Source organism: Balaenoptera borealis (genome assembly GCF_965194805.1).
Source record: "Balaenoptera borealis genome assembly, chromosome: 3".
Taxonomy (NCBI): domain Eukaryota; kingdom Metazoa; phylum Chordata; class Mammalia; order Artiodactyla; family Balaenopteridae; genus Balaenoptera; species Balaenoptera borealis.
In genome coordinates this window covers 74699538-74709527 of record NC_138866.1, presented here as the reverse complement: position 1 = coordinate 74709527, position 9990 = coordinate 74699538, and the positions used below count along the sequence as shown (strand labels likewise).

The window sequence follows — 9990 nt, the reverse complement described above, 5'->3', positions numbered from 1 at the left end:
GCTAAGAGAGCATCTGAAACACCATCTGTTAGGAAAGTGGGAATGATTTTCCCCTTTGGAGTTGAGTGATGCAAATCTCTGATGGCTGTGTCTTCAGAGAATAGCAAAGCAAAGCTCACTCAGTGTTGGGTGCAAACTTGAAGTTTCCGTCATTTCTTCCCTTACACAAGTCCAGGCTATTTTGGCAATACTAAGAAAAGGAGAGAGAGACAGATGGTAGGAGGGTTGCTGGTGATAAATGAAGCAGGTACCACCATCTGAAGAGATTTGGAAAGCACTCTGATCTTTGCTTTGGAGTTCACTGAATCTCCATTATTTTCCCAGTCCTTTGGGGTCAGGACCTTGAGTGGCTCCGTCATGGTCAACCCTTGGAACTCTTGCTGACATTGTCTCATTCATTCTGTTAACCTCCCTGTGGTAGACAGGTGCAGTTATCACTAGGCTATTGTAGGGGAAATGGGAACACTGGGGCCAGGAAAGCTTCTAATTTCTCAGTGGAATAGACTGGGTTTTGTCACTCGTTCATTCCACTGTTTCCATCTGTACTTCCTCTTTGAGGAAAAGAAATGAGAGAAGGAACATAGCTTTCTGCTTTTCTCAGGAATCTGGAGATCTCCAAGGGCAGATCTGGGGGCCCAATATTCATCTCTTTACTGAGTCTTGTCTGTCTGGTCTTTTCCTACTTTGGTCCACCCTCCTTCTTGCTGGCCTTATTGTGAAAGGAAGGGCTCTTTCCCCTCCTCTCCTTTCTTCCGCCCTCCCCCATTTACCATTTTTTCCTTTTACCTCTCCACTGTGGCCTCTTGACCTCCCCACAGAGTTACAAAAGTAAAATCCTTGAAGAGATGCTGCTGTGGGAATGTTAATGAGCCTTCCCCACAAAGGGGCAAAGACTTTACTTCACTGAGTTGGAAAAAAGCCCCTTTGAAAAGGGGTTTCTGTGTGTGGTGAAGTGGAGAGGGGAGGGGAAGGAGAGAGAGGGAGAGAGAGGGAGAAAAGAAGGGAGGGAGAGAAAGAGCAAGAGAATGAAAGGAGAGAGAGAAATGAGAGAGAGAGAGATTGAGAGAAACAGCAGAAGAGAATATTAAAACAACACTGTTCTTTCTTTAATTGGTGATTTAATTTTGGGAAAATGTTCCATAGTCATTTGACCTCGTAAACTAAGCAGTTAAGTTCCCAAAAAAGCTGAAGAGGCACTCAAGGGTGTTGAAGATAATAAAGGATGGGAAAAAGGGACTTATCCTGGCACCCTGTCCCCAGTTCCTTCTCATGTGTGGGAGACTGAGAGGCTCTAGTGGGGGAGGATGTTCTGGATGGGGTGAGTTGGTGGTGAAGATGGACTTCTTATTCTGGTTTTGTGGTTCCTCCTTATGATATTTTCTAATTTTATCAACATTTTCTATTTTGGCTTCCCTATTGACTTAAAATTTTTCCTCTCTTCAGGAATAGCTTAAAGTACTGTTGGGTGTTTACATTGTGGAGCCAATTTTCAAGCCAGACCACTCGAGCATAATCTCTGTATCCTTCATTTGTGAGCACAGGTTGCCTCTGAATTAGTTAAAATGGATGTTAAGGTACTGTTGGTATCAAAAAAATAAGTCCCTGAAATGCAAAGATATGATGTTGCTTTTTAAAAAAATTGAAGCATAATTGAATGTTGTTGCTCTTTGAAGAAAGCCAGTCATTATGTTTGACTCTCAGAGATTTTCCTACACGTTGTTTTGTGATATCAGCGCAACACTCCAGTTAAAGAAGCCCAGAACTGTGAAGAACAAAGAGAAGGTAGGTGATTGGAATGAGATCCTTGGAAGAGAAAGAAGAGGGGCCAGTCAGGGATGCTAATTCCCAGAGCTCTGTAACTCCTCTGGACTCAAGGTAATCAACCGCATGGGGAATTTACCGAGAATTCACATTCCTAGCCTCTACCCCTGATCTACTTAATCAATCTCTGGGGTGGGGGGGGGGGGGGGTTGGAGCCTACGATTTAAAAATAAGCTCTTAAATGATCCTTTTGCAGTTTGAGACAATTGAGCTTGACTGTTGCTTTCTAAACCATAAGCTCTAGATTCTTAGGAGTCTGCAGTGTTGTTGTAGGGGAATCCATGTACACATGAAGCGAGCCCAGCCCGTGGCCCCAATAAATAACATGCCTCTCAAATGTATATACTACTGTTGCCCAAATGTTTGTTGATGTTGTTGAGAGTAATATACTTTTAAGTCACTGAAAGTGTTTCTAGACTCATAGTGGCTTTTGCTCTAAAAATACAACTACAGTCATGTGGGAGTCCAGGAAATTCTTTGCCATTTCATTGAAGGCCTCTTCTCTCCGGACAATACTCTGCTCTTCTCATTCCTCTGTTTCTAGTTTGTAGAGGAGCAGGCACTGTGGAAGCATTTCGTCTACCTTCCTGAAAGTTAGAATCCCATGAGGAATTTGATTTTAATTGCAAGAGAACTAAACTAGGAGTCTAGAAAGCATGTAACCTTTCTATTGATAACCATAGTCATAGCTAATCATAGCTTGGGTGCATTCTGCTTACTACGCCCTTTGATTGCACGGTCTCATTTAATCCTTAAAATAACTTTGCAAGGTAAACATTGTATAATCCCCATTTTAGACAAGCAGAACACCCCATTTTCCAAATGAAGAAACTGAGGCATGGAGACGCAAAGTAGCTTTCTTGTTCAAGGTCTTACAGCTGATAAACAGCAGGTTGAAATTTGCCCAAGTAATGCCTGATTGGACAGCCTGTGTTTTTTTCGCCACAGTGTGACCATTTATTGCCATCCCACTGATTTCTGCCTCTGCTATAGGCCTCACTTTCTGGGTGCAGACCTGGAGGATGACAAACTTTCGACTTACAGAGAAAAACTGAAGACCTACAAGTAAATATCTACAACAAATGATGGTTCTTATAATCACATGTACTACCACATGTTCTTTGTCTTGCTAGCATTAAGGGAGTTAAGGCAATGAAGGGTAAGGGAAAAGTACCCTTTGCAGAACTTTATTAAATAAGAAAGCATTGGCAAGCAAACCTTGGTTTTACTGGATGATTTCCGCCTGGCCTCTTTCAGGTGGCAGTTGCCATGGTGTTTTAGGGGCAGAGGGAGGGAGTGAAGATCGAGGAGGTCATTCGGACTGAGGCTTTTCTGGTGTTTCTTTTCAGAGTTCATTCTGCAAAGGATGGCAGGAATTTAAACATTCATAAGAGAAAGGACAGAAGTTATTCTTTTTGTGTTTCTTAATTTCTCCATGTTACTGATGTTAAATAAAGGGGAAACGGAGTTTGTGAAGAGGTCAAGGTTGTGGAACAGGAAAGGGAGGTTGTGGGGGAAGGGCCAGGAGCCTAGCAGGCAGTTGGAGAAGCCTAGGGTGGGGGTGGGGAGGAGTGTGTGCGCGCGCGTGAGTGTGTGCGCGTGCACGTTAGTGTGTGTGTGTGCGTGCGTGTGCGTGTGTTTGTGTGTGTGTTTGTGTGTGTGTTTTCAAGGACGAAATTATAGGAACAATTTGCTAAAGTTCTGGGGAGCCTGAGGTTGGTTATTTGAAAGAAAATCAACAAATGAGGTACGAGCAGTGAGGGCAAGGTGGGGAGGGAGCATGATGACAAAGGCAAAACAACAGCAGCAACAGCAACTAAACCCCAAGCCATCAGAAGGAAAAACAAATCAGAGCGATGGGAAAGAAAGAGGTAAGTCACAGAGGCAACTCTTTGGAGGAATAAGAACAAAGGGATTGAAGTATGTCAGAAAATACGAATAACTGACAACCTGTAATAGAAACATGGTCAGAGCCTTCAGAAGGAAACTTTAAGAAGAGGAACAAGTGACTCCCAAGGACTTTGGAGCTAGAAGGGGGCCACGGGGATCATGTCCAAATCTCACTTTTCTGATAAAGAAACTAAGACCGAGAAAGGTTAAAAGACTTTTCAAAAGTTTCTCCAGAACCAGATCTCATCTCAGGGAATTGCCCTTTGCACTAGGCCGTGGAACTAGAGAATAAATGGGAAGAGGCAAGAATGAGAGGGAATCCAAGCAGAAGTAAAAATTTGAAAGCTAGATCTTAAATTAATTTCTCAATCTGCCCTAGAATTTATGAACTCTTTTTTCTTGTGGGGACCACTGTATTTTAGGAGCCAATTCCATTCTGATAACTAAATACCTTAAACTATTTCAATCAAATAATAATCCATTTCCCCACATTGGAGACTATGCCCAGGAACAGGATCATTCAGTGACTAATTTAAGTATTGAGAAAATTTTTGATCATGCCTAATTGATTCCTAATTATATTTTGAGTGCAAATCCTTTAAATCTGCCCTTGGTAGAGTTTATTCATTCACATTTATTCATTCAACAAATATTTTTAAAGCACCTACTATGTGCTAAGTACCTAGTACACAACAGAAAATAAAACAAACACTGTCCAGTTTATTGTTACGCAGCTATTTTGCAATTGGACTTCAATCTTTTGGTGATAATTGGACTTCAACCTTTTGTTTGTTTTTCATATTATTTCCATTTCCAAATTATGCTGCTCCTTTATTCCTCATCCATAACTGGGATAATCCCAGGATTCTTAGGGACTTCTGATGTGGCTCCTCATTTACCCTGGAACTGTCTTATGGCCTCAAAATGAGCCAAGACATGGAGTTGATCAGAGCAAGCTTACTGTAGAAGATAGTCCAAAGTAAGAAGAGCTGATGGGGCAAATCAAAGCCAGAATACTTGAGGAGAACTAGGAGGAGCTGAAATCCAAAAGGCAACCTGCTAGTCCAAAGGGGCTAGATAGCAAATGAGGTAAAAGAGAGAGGAGCTAAGAACTGGAAGAGTTGCTGTAAATAATTGACTTTACTGGACTTTTGTGGGTTTGAGGTGAATAACACTGGCTTAAATATGGAAGTTAAAGATGCATGCTGTACCTAGAAGAGAACATAGGCAAAACATTATCTGATATAAATCGTAGCAATGTTTTCTTAGGTTAGTCTCCCAAGGCAAGGCAATAGAAATAAAATCAAAAATAAACAAGTGGGACCTAATCAAACTTATAAGATTTTGCACAGCAAAGGAAACCATAAGCAAAATGAAGAGACAACCTATGGAATGGGAGAAAATATTTGCAAATGATACAACTGATGAGGGCTTAATTTCCAAAAGATACAAACAGCTTTTACAACTCAATGACAAAAAAACAAACAACCCAGTTGAAAAATGGGCAGAAGACCTAAATAGACATTTCTCCAAAGAAGTCATACAGATGGCCAACAGGAACATGAAAAGATGCTCAACATCAATAGTTATTAGAGAAATGCAAATCAAAACTACAATGAGGTATCACCTCACAGTGGTCAGAATGGCCATCATTAAAAAGTTAACAAATAAAAAGGAAACGCTCCTACACTGTTGGTGGGAATGTAAATTGGTGCAGCTACTATGGAAAACAGTATGGAGGTTCCTTAAAAAACTAAAAATAGAGTTACCATATGATCCAGCAATCCCACTCCCAGGTATACATCCAGAAAAGACAAAAACTCTTAATTCAAAAAGATACATGCACCCCAACGTTCATAGCAGCACTGTTTACAATAGCCAAGACATGGAAGCAACCTAAATGTCCATCAACAGATGAATGGATAAAGAAGATGTGGTATACATACACAATGGAATATTACTCAGCCATAAAAAAGAATGAAATAATGCCATTTGCAGCAACATGGATGGACCTAGAGATTATCATACTAAGTGAAGTAAGTCAGAAAGAGAAAGACAAATGTCATATGATATCGCTTATATGTGGAATCTAAAATACAATGCAAATGAACTTACAAAACAGAAATAGACTCACAGACAGGAAAACAAACTTATGGTTACCAAAGGGGGAAGAGGGTTGGGGAAGGATAAATTAGGAGTTTGGGATTAGCAGATACAACCTACTATATACAAAAGAGATAAACAACTAGGTCCTACTGTACAGCACAGGGAACTATATTAATATCCTGTCATAAACCATAATGGAAAAGAATATACATATACACACATATATATGTCTGAATCATTTTGCTGTACGCCAGAAACTAACACAATATTGTAAATCAACGAGACTTCAGTTAAAAAAAATAAAAAGATTCATGGTGTATATTGTGGAGAATTCTGTGCCTCCCTGCAATCAAGCATTTTTATGAGACTGAATGGCAACATAGTACTTATGTTATTTAATAATCATATACTGTTTGATTCTCTATTCTTTCTCCATCTTAAAGTGCATTGCACATTTCTTGACCCCATGATCCACTTAATCCCATGGAATCTAATATGAAGTTCAGGAATTTACTACACATGTTGTGAATACTATCTCTCCTCTCTCTCTCTCCCTCTCTGTAGATAGATTAATATATACAGATATCTATATCTATATATCTGTGTATATATGTATATTATCTGTATCTCTCTCTCTCTCTGTTCTCTGTATATATACATATATACAGAGAGAGGTATAAAGGTATATATGTTTTAAAATGTATATACAAAGATGAAGAAAGGGGATCAGTGGATTTGGAGCAGAAATTAGCGATGATGGAGGAGAAACGTAGTGACCAAATTCTACTCTATGAGGTTTAGATATTTCCTTGCCCTATATGGTTCAGTGACTTCTGTTCCCATCGTTTGGTCAAGGGATAAATGTCACCAGGATATGTGTATGTTTCAAAAAAAAAAAACTGGATGAAAGTCTGAAAGAAAAGAGAGGGTACAGAGGGAGAATTGGGAGAAACAAGCTTGCTATTCAAGGGGAGTTATTCTTTCCATCACCTGCTCCCATCTTTTTTTTTTTTTAATTTTTATTTATTTATTTATGGCTGTGTTGGGTCTTCGTTTCTGTGCGAGGGCTTTCTCTAGTTGTGGCAAGCGGGGGCCACTCTTCATTGCGGTGCCCGGGCCTCTCACTATCGCGGCCTCTCTTGTTGTGGAGCACAGGCTCCAGACGCGCAGGCTCAGTAGTTGTGGCTCACAGGCCTAGCTGCTCCGCGGCATGTGGGATCTTCCCAGATCAGGGCTCAAACCCGTGTCCCCTGCATTAGCAGGCAGGCTCTCAACCACTGCGCCACCAGGGAAGCCCTGCTCCCATCTTTATACTGCAAACCTCCCCATCCTTACTCACCATTTCTAAGCTGTCCTTCTTTATTCAGTCAGCTTGAAATACCAGTATTTTTTTCTTGAAATGGAAGAAGGAACATTTCCCTCCCTCCACAAGATACCTGAAAGTAACCTTAGAAAATAAACAATAAAATCACATTACATACTCTAAAATCTTAGAAAACAAACGAAACAGTGCCATACCATTAGAGTAAGATGAAATCCCTTCTAAACGTAAGATCTGTTTAAAATAAGAGCATTAAAAATATATAATTTTCAAAATAAAAAGCACATTTAGGGAATTCCCTGGTGGTTCAGTGGTTAGGACTCGGTGCTTTAACTGCTGGGGCCAGGGTTTGATCCCTGGTCAGGGAACTAAGATCCTGCGAGCTGTGCAGCAGCGGCAGAAAAAAAAAAAAAAAAGCACATTTATATGAAATCATAGTTTGGCCATTCTTTGATATTCATTGGGTATCACTCTGTGCTAGCTGGGAATGATGTATGTGAATATAACCTCATGTCCTTTCTACCCTCCAGGAGCTTATATTGAAATACGACGCATATTTCCATTTTTAGTGGGGAAATCATTGATTTGGGTTCTAGTAGACTCTGCCACTTCCCAGTCAAATCACCTTGGGAAAATCACCTTTCTCTGTCCAGACTTCAGTTTCCTCATGTGTAGTGATAAGGTTAGACCAGATGACTTTAACATGTGGCTTTAACCTCTGTGTTTTACATGTGACTATCTACGTGAATCAACAAAGTGTGTCTGTTGCAACAGTTTCTCCACAGGGTTCTGCAAAAATAGATCCATGGGAGTCAGTTTCTAAAGGCACTAGTTAAGACAAAATCATCTGGAGGCAAAGTTGAAAATCCCTGAGGAAGGAATGCACAAGAGACTGTTTCGCTCTGGTATTGGAACAGATGATCATTTCTTTGAGTATCAAATGACGTAGAAGGCCCGCATTTAGGGGGTAGGTAGAATAAAAAGTATCAATATAGAATCATATTTGTGCTTATATTAGAGAGGGTCAGGAGAACGGAGAGACTCACTGTGTGCTCACTGAATGGAATGCCAGAGTGGGATGGACTGCATTCCGACTACATTCCTTAAGTTGTTGTTTCTCCCTTTCTTCCACAAACCTTAATGTGATTATAATTGAATTTGCATATTGAAATTTCATTTAAATTTTAAATTAAGTTAAAATATTAAAATTAACCAACAATCTTCAGGCCTGCCGATCTTTGTGACCTCTAGAAGTTAAGTCCAGTCAAAAACCAAAGCAGGGGATTTCCCTGGTGGCGCAGTGGTCAAGAATCCACATGCCAAAAAAAAAAAAAAAGAATCCACATGCCAATGTAGGGGACACGGGTTCGATCCCTAGTCCGGGAGGATCCCACATGCCGCGGAACAACTAAGCCCGTGTGCCACAACTACTGAGCCCATGCGCCGCAACTACTGAAGCCCGCGTGCCTACAGCCCGTGCTCCGCAGCAAGAGAAGCCACCGCAATGAGAAACCCGCACACCACAACCAAGAGTAGCCCCTGGTTGCTGCAACTAGAGAAAGGCTGCGCGCAGCAACGAAGACCCAATGCAGCCAAAAATAAATTAAAAAAAAAAAAAGGAGTAAAATTAAAAACAAAAACAAAAACAAAAAAACCCAAAGCAGCTTACAGGTTCATGATTCTGTATCTCCAGATGACAGAATCACCTCAGGATTTAAACCCCAGCCCAAGCCAGAGAAACTCTTTTCTTCTTTTGGGACATAAGGACCAAGCTAGGTCTTCCAACTAGTTATACTCTCAACAAACATTTATCAAATGCATTTCATATTTCACTCACCAGACCTGCATTTAAGGAGCAAGTAGAATTAAAAAAATATGTACTTCTCAACATAGAATCACATGCATGCTCATATTAAGAGATGAACAACAGAACTGAGATACTATGGTGACAAAGGTAAATGAGACATGGACCTGCCTCTCCTTGACAAGCAGGGAAATATTAAACAAGAAAACATAATACAGTACAGGGAATTCTCTGGTGGTCCAGTGGTTAGGACTTCACACTTTCACTTCCGGGGCCTGGGTTCAATCCCTGGTCCTGCAAGCCGTGCAGCGCAGCAAAAAAAAAAATGTATATACACACGCACACACACACACACATATGTAATACAATGTGAAGAAATTTCATAGAGTATGCATAAAGTTCCAGGGGAAGAAGAAAGGAGATTTGACTTGGACTGATTGTCACCAGCAATAAATTATCAATCAATTAATCCATTCATCCATTCTTCCCTCCCTCCCCCCATCCCTCTATTAAACATATGTCCGTGGTGTTTAGTTACGATATAAAAAACACTGTGCTAGATGTCACAAATGCAAAGAGGATAAAAACAGATCCTTCTGGAAGGAGTGTTAACTAGGTATGGGAGGTAAAACAGGTAAGCAGGTAATGCTAATAGCTACTCTTTATGGGCCACTTCTTTTTTTTTGGGGGGGGGGCACTTCTTTTTGACAAGGCTATGTGAGGCTCTGTCTTGCAGTGATCTTGTGAGGTAGACATTATTATCCCCATTTTACCAACTAGGAAATTGAGGTTTAGAGAGGTTAGTAAATTGCTGAGGGTCATGCTGCCGTGAATTATGGAGCTGAGGCTCTAACACATTTTCCTTACAACAAAGTCTGTGCTCAAAGACTATATGGATTCTGGCTGTGACTTTTTGGGTTTAAATTGCCTTTACCACCAATCAGCTGCATGATTTGGGGCATTTTACTTAACTTCTCTGAGCCTTGGTTTCCTCATATAAAAATGAGGTTAAAGGAGTTCCCTAGGGGTCCAGTGGTTAGGACTCGGT

General features: G+C 40.6%; 1 long non-coding RNA gene across 1 annotated transcript in view; it reads left to right on the top strand.

The window, feature by feature from the left end:
- The window catches only part of LOC309625507, a 95423-nt gene that overhangs the window by 25846 nt on the left and 59587 nt on the right, over window positions 1-9990 (top strand). Inside the window, exon 3 of the long non-coding RNA XR_014242543.1 lies at window positions 1444-2886. This is a non-coding gene — a long non-coding RNA (uncharacterized lncRNA). The remainder of the gene's footprint in view (window positions 1-1443; window positions 2887-9990) is intronic.